A 9,416-nucleotide genomic window follows, 5' to 3' on the forward strand; every position below is an offset into this window, starting at 1 on the left:
CACTAACCCTGGTGAGGCAGAGAACCAAGATTCATTTTGCTTCATCCTGAAGTAGGAAAAGAAACTTGATCTAGTGTTGATGAAAACCTCCTAAGAGCCACCATGGAGCCAAGGATGATGATTTGAAAAGACAACATGAATCCTTTCTTGGAGCAACCATTGTGAACCCATCACAAACACCCCCTCACAAGATTCTCTCTCTCTCTCCCAAGCTCTCCTTCTCCTTCTCTAAGCTCTCTCAGGTCAGGACAAAAATAAAAGATTTTATCATAAGAAATTGAGAGAGCTTAAATAGAAGGCCTTAAAAAATGCATTAATTTTTAACTTTCCATCAAAGATTATCCAAGAAGATCGATAGGTCATTTATGACGATCGACAGATCATCCTGTATGATTAGTTCAAATTATCCCTTCCATCCAGGACTATGTTGGTTTCCTATATGTTTAGAACACAATGTTTGTTCTAATTATCTAGGATGATATGGACATCAACTTATATGATTTGTTTAAAATCATACATAATCCTCCAACTGATAGTTTGGGATATCAAGGAGGTAAAACAGGATGATATAGAAATATAATTGATCATCCAGGATGATGTGTCTATCGGCCTATATGATTAGTTCAAAATCTCATAATATCATCCAATAGATAGTTCAAAAATATCAAGGAGATTCAGGAGAGGACTAAGGTTTTTCTTACAGATCATCTAAGAAGATCCTACGTTCATCCTGAATTATATGATCGATCCATCTAACCATAATTACTTTCCTTAATCCATTGAACAAATTAGGCATGATTGACACAAATCATCCAAGATGATCATGATTGTCCTATATGACTAGTATAATTTTGAGAGATTAAAATTTTGCTTGTATGAGTTTAGCCGCTATTTTTGTGATTTGAGCGTATCATCAAGATGATGGGAGTATCATCCCGGATAATTTTCTTAAGCATGTTTACATGACCTAGATGACATATTTTGGGTTTTAATTTTTGACTAATCATCCAATACTATATAAAATCATCATGTATGATATGATTAAAAATAGAAAAATAAACTCTAACTCACTAAATTTCATTTCCTGAGTTTGTGTGTGCAAGGTTACTTAGCTTTATGATCCATCAAATTATATTTGACTAAAGAAAAGGTAAAAAATGTATTCAAATAGAAATTATAGACTAACTCAATCCAAGTCTTCCTTATCTTGAGCTGATTGACATTCCAAGTAAACTTGTGGACTTGAAAGCTCAATGAGCAAGGCACATAAAATAGATATGCAAGAATGGCAATAGTTAAAAAATAATAATGTTTGTTATCATCTAAATCATTAAACTTTGGTCCAAATCTACAACAATTTTTCTCTTTTTGATGATGGCAAACATTGTTGTTGGAACATTTCAAATCATTTATTTATTGTTTTTTAATTTATTAAAAAATGAAACATAAATCAAAGGAGAATAATATAAGCAAAGAAATGCAATTTTTATTAAAACAAGCAAATGATATAAAACTAACACTACTTTCCATCTTGACATCACAAAAAGGAAGAAACAAAAAAACAACCACTAAGCAGAACATAGTACAAAAACAAGTATAAACATTAGACAAGAAAAAGGTAACACATAACAAAAATTAAGTAAAAAAATGAAAAGGCAATAAAAATAATACAAAAACAACAAAACAAGTTTTTTTTTATCAATACAAGAATATGATAAATTTCCCATGTGATTGAATCAAAAATTTGTAAGAAATGAAGTAACATCGCTAAAATTTGAAAAATGGTAGAACAATCGATCCTGTTAATCCTAGCTCAGACTCACTACAGGGTGAAAATCTTTTGAAAACAAAAATCTAACTCAAAAAAGAAATTATATAAGAAAAGTGATATATTCAAAACTTTGTTTCAGAAAATTATCTTATAGAAAAATATAGCGGAGTAATTATTCACGATCATGTCTTCCAAAAACTAAGTCTTTGAAGATATCTAGCAACATATGAATTCATCTAAGATTTAAAGATTTAATAAGAAGGAAGTTTGATTTCTTATGGTCTTATTTTGTGCCTCTTATCTATTGTTTGGTGCACTTTATGCATCTTTTGATTTTTAATACACTTTGTATATCTTTAAATTATTTGGTGATCATTACGCATTTTTTTTTAGTTTTTCTTTTTGGGCTCATTTTATGCATCTGATCATTTTTACAAGCTAGCTCCCTTTCAATACATTTAAATACTCTCAATTGTGAGAATATCTTCTAGATAATAGAGAAGAAAAACTCACTCTCTATAATAAGGAGTAAACCACACTCAGTCTCAGTAGTGGAAAGTGAAATAGAGTTTTGTTTTCTACTTGAATAGGAGTCTAAGGATTATCCTATAAATTGAAACATTTTGAAGATACTCTTTTTATCCACCGTACACCATACAAAGTTTGAATTAGAATATCTTATAATCTTTAAAGAAGTGCTATGCCTTGAATACCAGATTATGAAGTATTGGGTTCTTAAGAGATATATAAGGATTCTCTTAACTGTAGTTTGGTGGGACTTCTTTGGATCTACACTAAACATTATATCAGGTCTTCTAGTAACTAAGTAAAATAGCGATCTAATTATTCCTCTGTATTTTTTTTATTAACTGATTTCCATTTGAGTCCTTATCTAACTGAACACTAGTGCTCATGGGAGTATTTTTTTGTTTGGATTTATCCATTTCATATTTCTTTAACATGTCCGTAATGTATTTTAATTGATTAGGAAAAGTTCTAACATCCATTTGCCTTATGTTAAACCATAAAAATAGGATAATTCTCACATCACACTCATCTCAAATTCCTTACTTAATTTTTTAGAAAAATATTCACATAAATTTTTATCAAAAGATCCAAAAAATATATCATCAACTTATATCTAAATAAAAGATCTAAAAATATATCAAATCCTACTCTCCTCAAAAAAAGGGTGGTGTCTACGCTTCCCTTAAAAAACTCCCTTTCTAGTAGAAATATGTAAGCCTCTCAAACCATGTTTTAGGTGCCTTTTTTAATCTATACAAAGGCTTTATAATTTGAAAACAAGATTTGAAAATTAGGAATTCTCAAAGCTTGGGGGTTTCTCTACAAACACATCTTTTTTATTACCCCATTTAAAAAGGCACTCTTCACATCCATTTGGTAAAGCTTAAATTCCTTATAATATGTAAAGGCTAGTAGAACTCTAATCACTTCCAATCTAGCTTCAAGGGAAAAAGTCTCCTTCAAGTCAATCCTATATATTTGATTATACCCCTTAGCATCTAATCTCTCCTTATTACTAACCACCACACCAAAATCATTGATTTTAATCCCAATTTGGTTCCTGGTACACTTTGGTACTTTGGTCTTTCTACTAGTTCTCAGACATCATTCCTAATAAATTAGTTTAGTTTCTTTTGCATAGATAGGATCCATAATTCATGAGAAAGGGTATGATTGATGTTTATGGGTTCAATCATTTAGATAAAAGCAGAGTGATTAAATTTTTTTCTAAGTCCATGCCTAGTTCTAACACCTTTAGAAGGGTATCTTAAGATCAGTTCTTTAGGATGACTCTAAGAATATCTCCAATCCTCTAAATTTGTAGTTTCTACTCTTTGGGTAATCTCACCTACTTCATCTTCTTTCTCAACTCTAGACTTCTTAGAATTAGATTCATCAAACACTACATTTTTTTAGTGCACCCTCATCAAACACTACATGAGAAGTCTCCACCACCACTAATGTTCTATTATTAACCACTCTAAAGGATTTCTCTACACTAGAATATCCTAAGAACAATCCATCAGATTTTGGGTCAAATTTATCTAAGTGTGATTTCTCATTATTTAGAATGAAAACTTTACAACAAAAGACATGGGGGGTGAGAAAGGTTGGGTGTTGTATCCTTAATGATCTCATAGGGTGTCTTATTCAGTTTGGATCTAATATTCATCCTGTTCAACATATAACAAGTTGTGTTCTCTGCTTTAGCCAAAAAATATTTTGGAAGTCAATACTTAGTAAGTATGGTTGTAGCGGTTTCCACTAAGGTCATATTTCTCCTTTCATTTACCCCATTTTGCTAAGGGGTCCTAGGAGCTGACAAGTTATGACTAATCCCCTTCTCCTCATAGAAAGTTTCAAATATCTCATTCTCAAATTCTCCACCATGGTCACTATAGATGGTTAAGATATCAGAACTTATCTTTTTTTAAATTCAAGTGGAGAATGATTTAAAATCATAGAATGACTCACTTTTATGTGATAAAAAACTAATCCAAGTGAACCTTGAGTAAACATTGACTATTACAAATCCGAAGACCTTTCACCCTAAGATTGCAGTTCTAATAGGTCCAAATAAATCCATCTTAAGTAGTTCTAAGGGTTTAGAGGTGCTAATGTCCTTAATGGAATAGAAATAGGTTTTGAATTGCTTCCCTATTTGACATGCATAACATATGTGATCCTTAGTGAATTCATACTTGGGGATTCCTTATATTAAGTCTTTTTGGGTTACATTTCTACATTTTTTCATGCTAGCAGACATAACCTCCTATGCCACGACCAAGACTCATCAGTAATAGTTTTTTTAAAAAAATGAACCAGTCCATTCAATATTATTTAAATCAAACATGTAGATGTTATTTATCCTTTTTCCTATAAAATAGTGTTGTTATTTATTCTTATAATGTAACTATTTGATAAAATTTTTATATTGAATCCTTTATCACACATTTAACTGTTGTTGAGAAAATTATGTTTTAAGCATTTAATAAATAAAACATTTTTAATCAAAAGTTCTTGGAGTTTCTGATTATACCTTCTCCCACCACTTTCCTAATAGTGTTTTTTCCAAGAATTGCCTTCCCTCTAGCCCTGGCCTCTAGTGAAATGAATTGATTAGCATCTCTAGTTATATGATGTGAGCATATAATATTCAGGTACCATATGCTCTCATGAGGTCTTGTCTGAGATAACACCTACAAAATTCTCAAATGTTAGACTTAGGAACCCAAACAAGTTTGGGTCCCTTCTTATGGAAAGAAGAATGCAATAAATATGTGTTATACTATGAATCATATAATTTGGGTCTCCAAATTTTATGTTTTCTATGGTGAATGGTGCATGTGTGGGAGATATGTCCTATCATGCCACATGAAAAATATCTAACACTGGGAAAAGGGTTTCCTAATCTACTCGGCTTATAGTGCCTCTTATTATGTTTGAATGATGCATTCTCATATGATGGATTGTGAAACTCAAACATTGTGGGTGGATTTTTATTTTCTTTGAATGCAGTCACTTGAGGTTCTAAAAGTTATTTGCATTTTCAATAATTGAAAATTTTATTTTCAAAGCATGCTTTTTATAATCTAAATTCGTTGCAACAGTCTCTAATTCCTTATATGCAGTTTCTAGCTTAACATGTAAATTTTTCAGGGAAACATGCTCATCAATCAATTCACAATACTTTTTTTTCAAAGAATCAAATTCATCTAATAATGTTATGTGATTCCTATCAAGTGAAGAATGATCTTTGAACAAAATTTCCTGCCCTTTTTAAAATTCAGAAATTCCAATTGCAAGTTAACATGCTCTTTTTTAAGTTTTCTATAAGATGAATGAAGTTTCTAAGAAACATCATAAATTAATTGATCGTATATTAATTCACATGCCATTTCTTGGTTAGAGTGAACAAGATAATTATTTTTCATCAAACACAAGTTTGTTGTCTCCTCTTCAGCTTCATTATTAGAGGAGTAAGATGGAGAATACGCCTAGAAAGCCTTTTGGATCCGTTTCTTTTCCTTCCTGAACTTAAGCTTTTCTTCACCCTTCTCCTTGCATAGGTGAGCTTTTAGAGTTGGGAAATCAGTCTTCAGATGCCTTGGCTTCCTACATTTAAAATAGATAATGCCATAAGAAACTTTAGAATTCTTATGGTTCTTTTGTTTGTTCCATTTTTATGATGCTTTTGCTTTTTTCCTTAAGAAGCTCTTGAATTACCTAATAATTAAAGTAATATCATCACTTTTAGAACTAAAGAATTAGTGTTCGAATCATTAGCATTTAAGGATAAAATTTTCTTCTTCTTTTTCTCCCCTACATCAAGCTGCCTTTTGTTCACTCCTTGCTCGTAAGCAATTAGTGATCCAAGTAAGGTATAGATCAAAAAAACTTTCAAATCCTTGGATTTAGTTATAGCACTAATCTTAGCATCAAAGGAAGAAGGTAAACATCTAAAAAATTTGTTAACTTTCTCATAGTTAGTTAGCTCTCTTCCTTAGGCATACAGGGAGGTGATAATTTGTGTAAACCTAGTATACATTTTAGATATTGACTCACAAGGTTTCTTGAAAAAATATTCGTTATCATGAAGTAAAATATTTAATCTAAATTGCTTAACTTCACTTGTTCCTTCATAAGTAATACATAATCTATCCCAAATTTCTTTACCAGTTGCATATGTTAAAACATACATGTAATTTTCATACTTCAGTGCACAGAAAAAGTAGTTTAAATTATTTGTATTAAGTTGTGCTAGATTCCTTTTATTAAACGTCGATCTAAAAAAAGGAAGTTTTGATTTTATGCCATTTATTTTACCTGTTGGTATAAGATAACCTTCTTTAACAAGCATCAACATGCGATAATCTATAGATTATAAAATGTTCACATGTGAGTTTTCAAAAATCAAAAGGTATATTATCAAAAAGAGGTGGCCGAGTAATGAAATAACCTTTTATCATGTTCTGATTACCAAAGCTAACCATGGATCAAAATTTAAAAGTTTTTTAAAACTTGATTTTATGAATCACTCTCTGATACAACTTGAAAGTTCATTAGGGTTGTTAAGCCCTTATGAATTAGCCCAGGGCAACCAAGAGGGTCTGTGAAAGTTCATCAGGGATATTAAGCCCTTATGAACTAGTCCTAAGGCTAACCAAGAGGGGGTGAATTTCCATTTAAAAATTTCTCCAAACAAAATCACAAACACAACCAAATAATCACCACATAAATTAAAGTGAAAAAATTAAATGCAAAAAAATAATAAGAAAGAACATACCATATTTTATAGTGGTTTAGTCAACTTGACCTATGTCCACTCCCCGGAGCCTCTCCTCTGGGTATTGCTCTTAACTTAATGTCTCTCCTTTAACCCCCACAGCAAGGCAGAGAAGCCCGTACAAAAACTCCTTTCCACCCACCCCGGTAAGGCAGAGAACCCAACTCCTTTTGCTTCCTCCTGAAGCAAACAAAGAACCTGACTCCTTTTGATTCCTCCTGAAATAGGTAGAGAATCTATATTAAATGCTAAAGTAGATCTCTCTCGAGCCTCCAAGAAACCATGGATTATGAATGGAGAAGATGACTCGGATCCTTTCTTGGAGCAACATTTGTGAAACCCATCATAAACTCACCCTCACAAGATCCTCTCTCTCTCTCTCTCCCTTGATCTCCCTCTCCTATTGGCTCTCTTAGGTCATGACAACAATAACAAATTTTCTCTTTAGAAAATAAGAGATCTTTAAAATAAGGGCTTTAAATTTGCTCTAAGTTACAACTAATCATCAAATACTGTTCAGGATGATCAATCGATCATCATGTACGATCAGTTCAAAATTAGCTCAATCAACTAGGATTATTTAGGAGAGTTTGGATGATTAGAAGGTTCCTTTATTCAGATCATCCATGATGATACTATATGATTTGTTTAATTCATCAAATATCATCTAGACCATCGCTATTGATGGATGTCTGGATGATAAAAAAATAACTTGATCATTCAGGCCGAATAGTAAAAAATATCACATATCATCAAGAACATCACCCTGGATGGAGCCAAGATGATTATGGATCATCTAAGAAGAAAAAAAGTTTGTTTAATGGATCAACCCGAACGATCCTGATATCATCCAGGATGATATAATGTAGTAATAAAATCATAATTGCTTTCCTTAATTATCAAACTAATTTAGGCATAATTGTAGCACATCATCCAAGATGATTTGCTGGATGATGTTCAAAAATAAAACATGCCTAAAAGGTTGTGGTGGCTAATTCTTTCTAATTTGAACCTATCATCTTGGATGAGGATAATATCGTCTAAGATGATTTGCTTAATTGTGGCTTCCTTAATTAGGATGCCCTAATTAGGGTTTTTATTTTTAATTAATCGTCCAGGATGATTTTTAATCATCGCAGTTGATGTGATCAAAAATAAAAAACTCTAAAATAGTTAGAATTTTTCTCCAAGAGTGTGTGTTCAAGGTTACTTAGAATCAGAACCCACATTATTACAATGGACTCAAGGAAAGGTAAAAGACACTTGACGAACATTACAAACTAACTCAATCCTAATCTACCCAATCTTGAGCTCGTTTGATTTGTAATTTTATCTTATAGACCTGAAACATTAGTAGGCAAGGCATTCATAGAAAAATAGAAGTAATAGAAATGTATGCTATCATCAAAACTATAATTCTTGAAACCAGATTTACAACAATCTCTCCCATTTTTTAAGGAGGAATCTATTGATTGTACTCGGTAGGGTCTTTTTTTTGTCCCTTTTTTTCTTCTTTAGTAATTTCTTTATTCTCCTTTCAAAAAAAAATAATCAAAACTAAATTAACTTATGAACATAAATAAATAGTTTGACAAAAATAACTCAAACACTACCATTAATCTCCCTTTTGACATCACCAAAAGGAGGAGGAAACCAAAAAGGAAAAGTAGAATAAAGGACGAAAAAGAAGAATTAGAGCAAAGTTTTTTTATCAAAGAATGAATATGATAAAGTATCTATGTGATTGATTTAAAAATTTGTAAGAATCAATGAGTTAACATCATCGAAATCCAAAAAATGGTAGAATAGCCGATCCTATTAGCCCTAGCATAGAGTTCTCTTATGGAGAAATTGTCTTTTGAAAATAAAAAACCTAACTCAGAAAAACTTATTGGATAAGAAAAAGAGATCAATTCAAAACTTGGTTCTAGAAAAATATCTTATAAAATAATATATCAAATTAATTTGTCACAATCATGAAATTCGTAAACAATCCTTTAAAAATATCAAGTGACACCTGAATTCATCTAAGATTTAAAGGATTGAAAGAGAAGGAAGCTTGCCTTTTGTGGGCTTATTTTAATCCTCATATCAATTAATTGTCGCACTTTATGCATCTTTTGATTTTTATATACTTTATGTATTGTTGGTATTTTGAAAAAAAAAACATATTTTAAAAATATTATTTTTCTTTGGGGATTTTAAAATTAAGGTTGAGCTCTAATTCTAAGGTCGAATCAACTCGTTAGAAAGAGTATATCACCCCGGGGGACGAAGATAAACTTTCATAATGATGTTCAGACTTAGAATTATGTAAACTCATCTTGAATA

Source organism: Dendrobium catenatum, unplaced genomic scaffold, assembly GCF_001605985.2.
Source record: "Dendrobium catenatum unplaced genomic scaffold, ASM160598v2 fragScaff_scaffold_390, whole genome shotgun sequence".
In the NCBI taxonomy this organism is placed as follows: Eukaryota; Viridiplantae; Streptophyta; class Magnoliopsida; order Asparagales; family Orchidaceae; genus Dendrobium; species Dendrobium catenatum.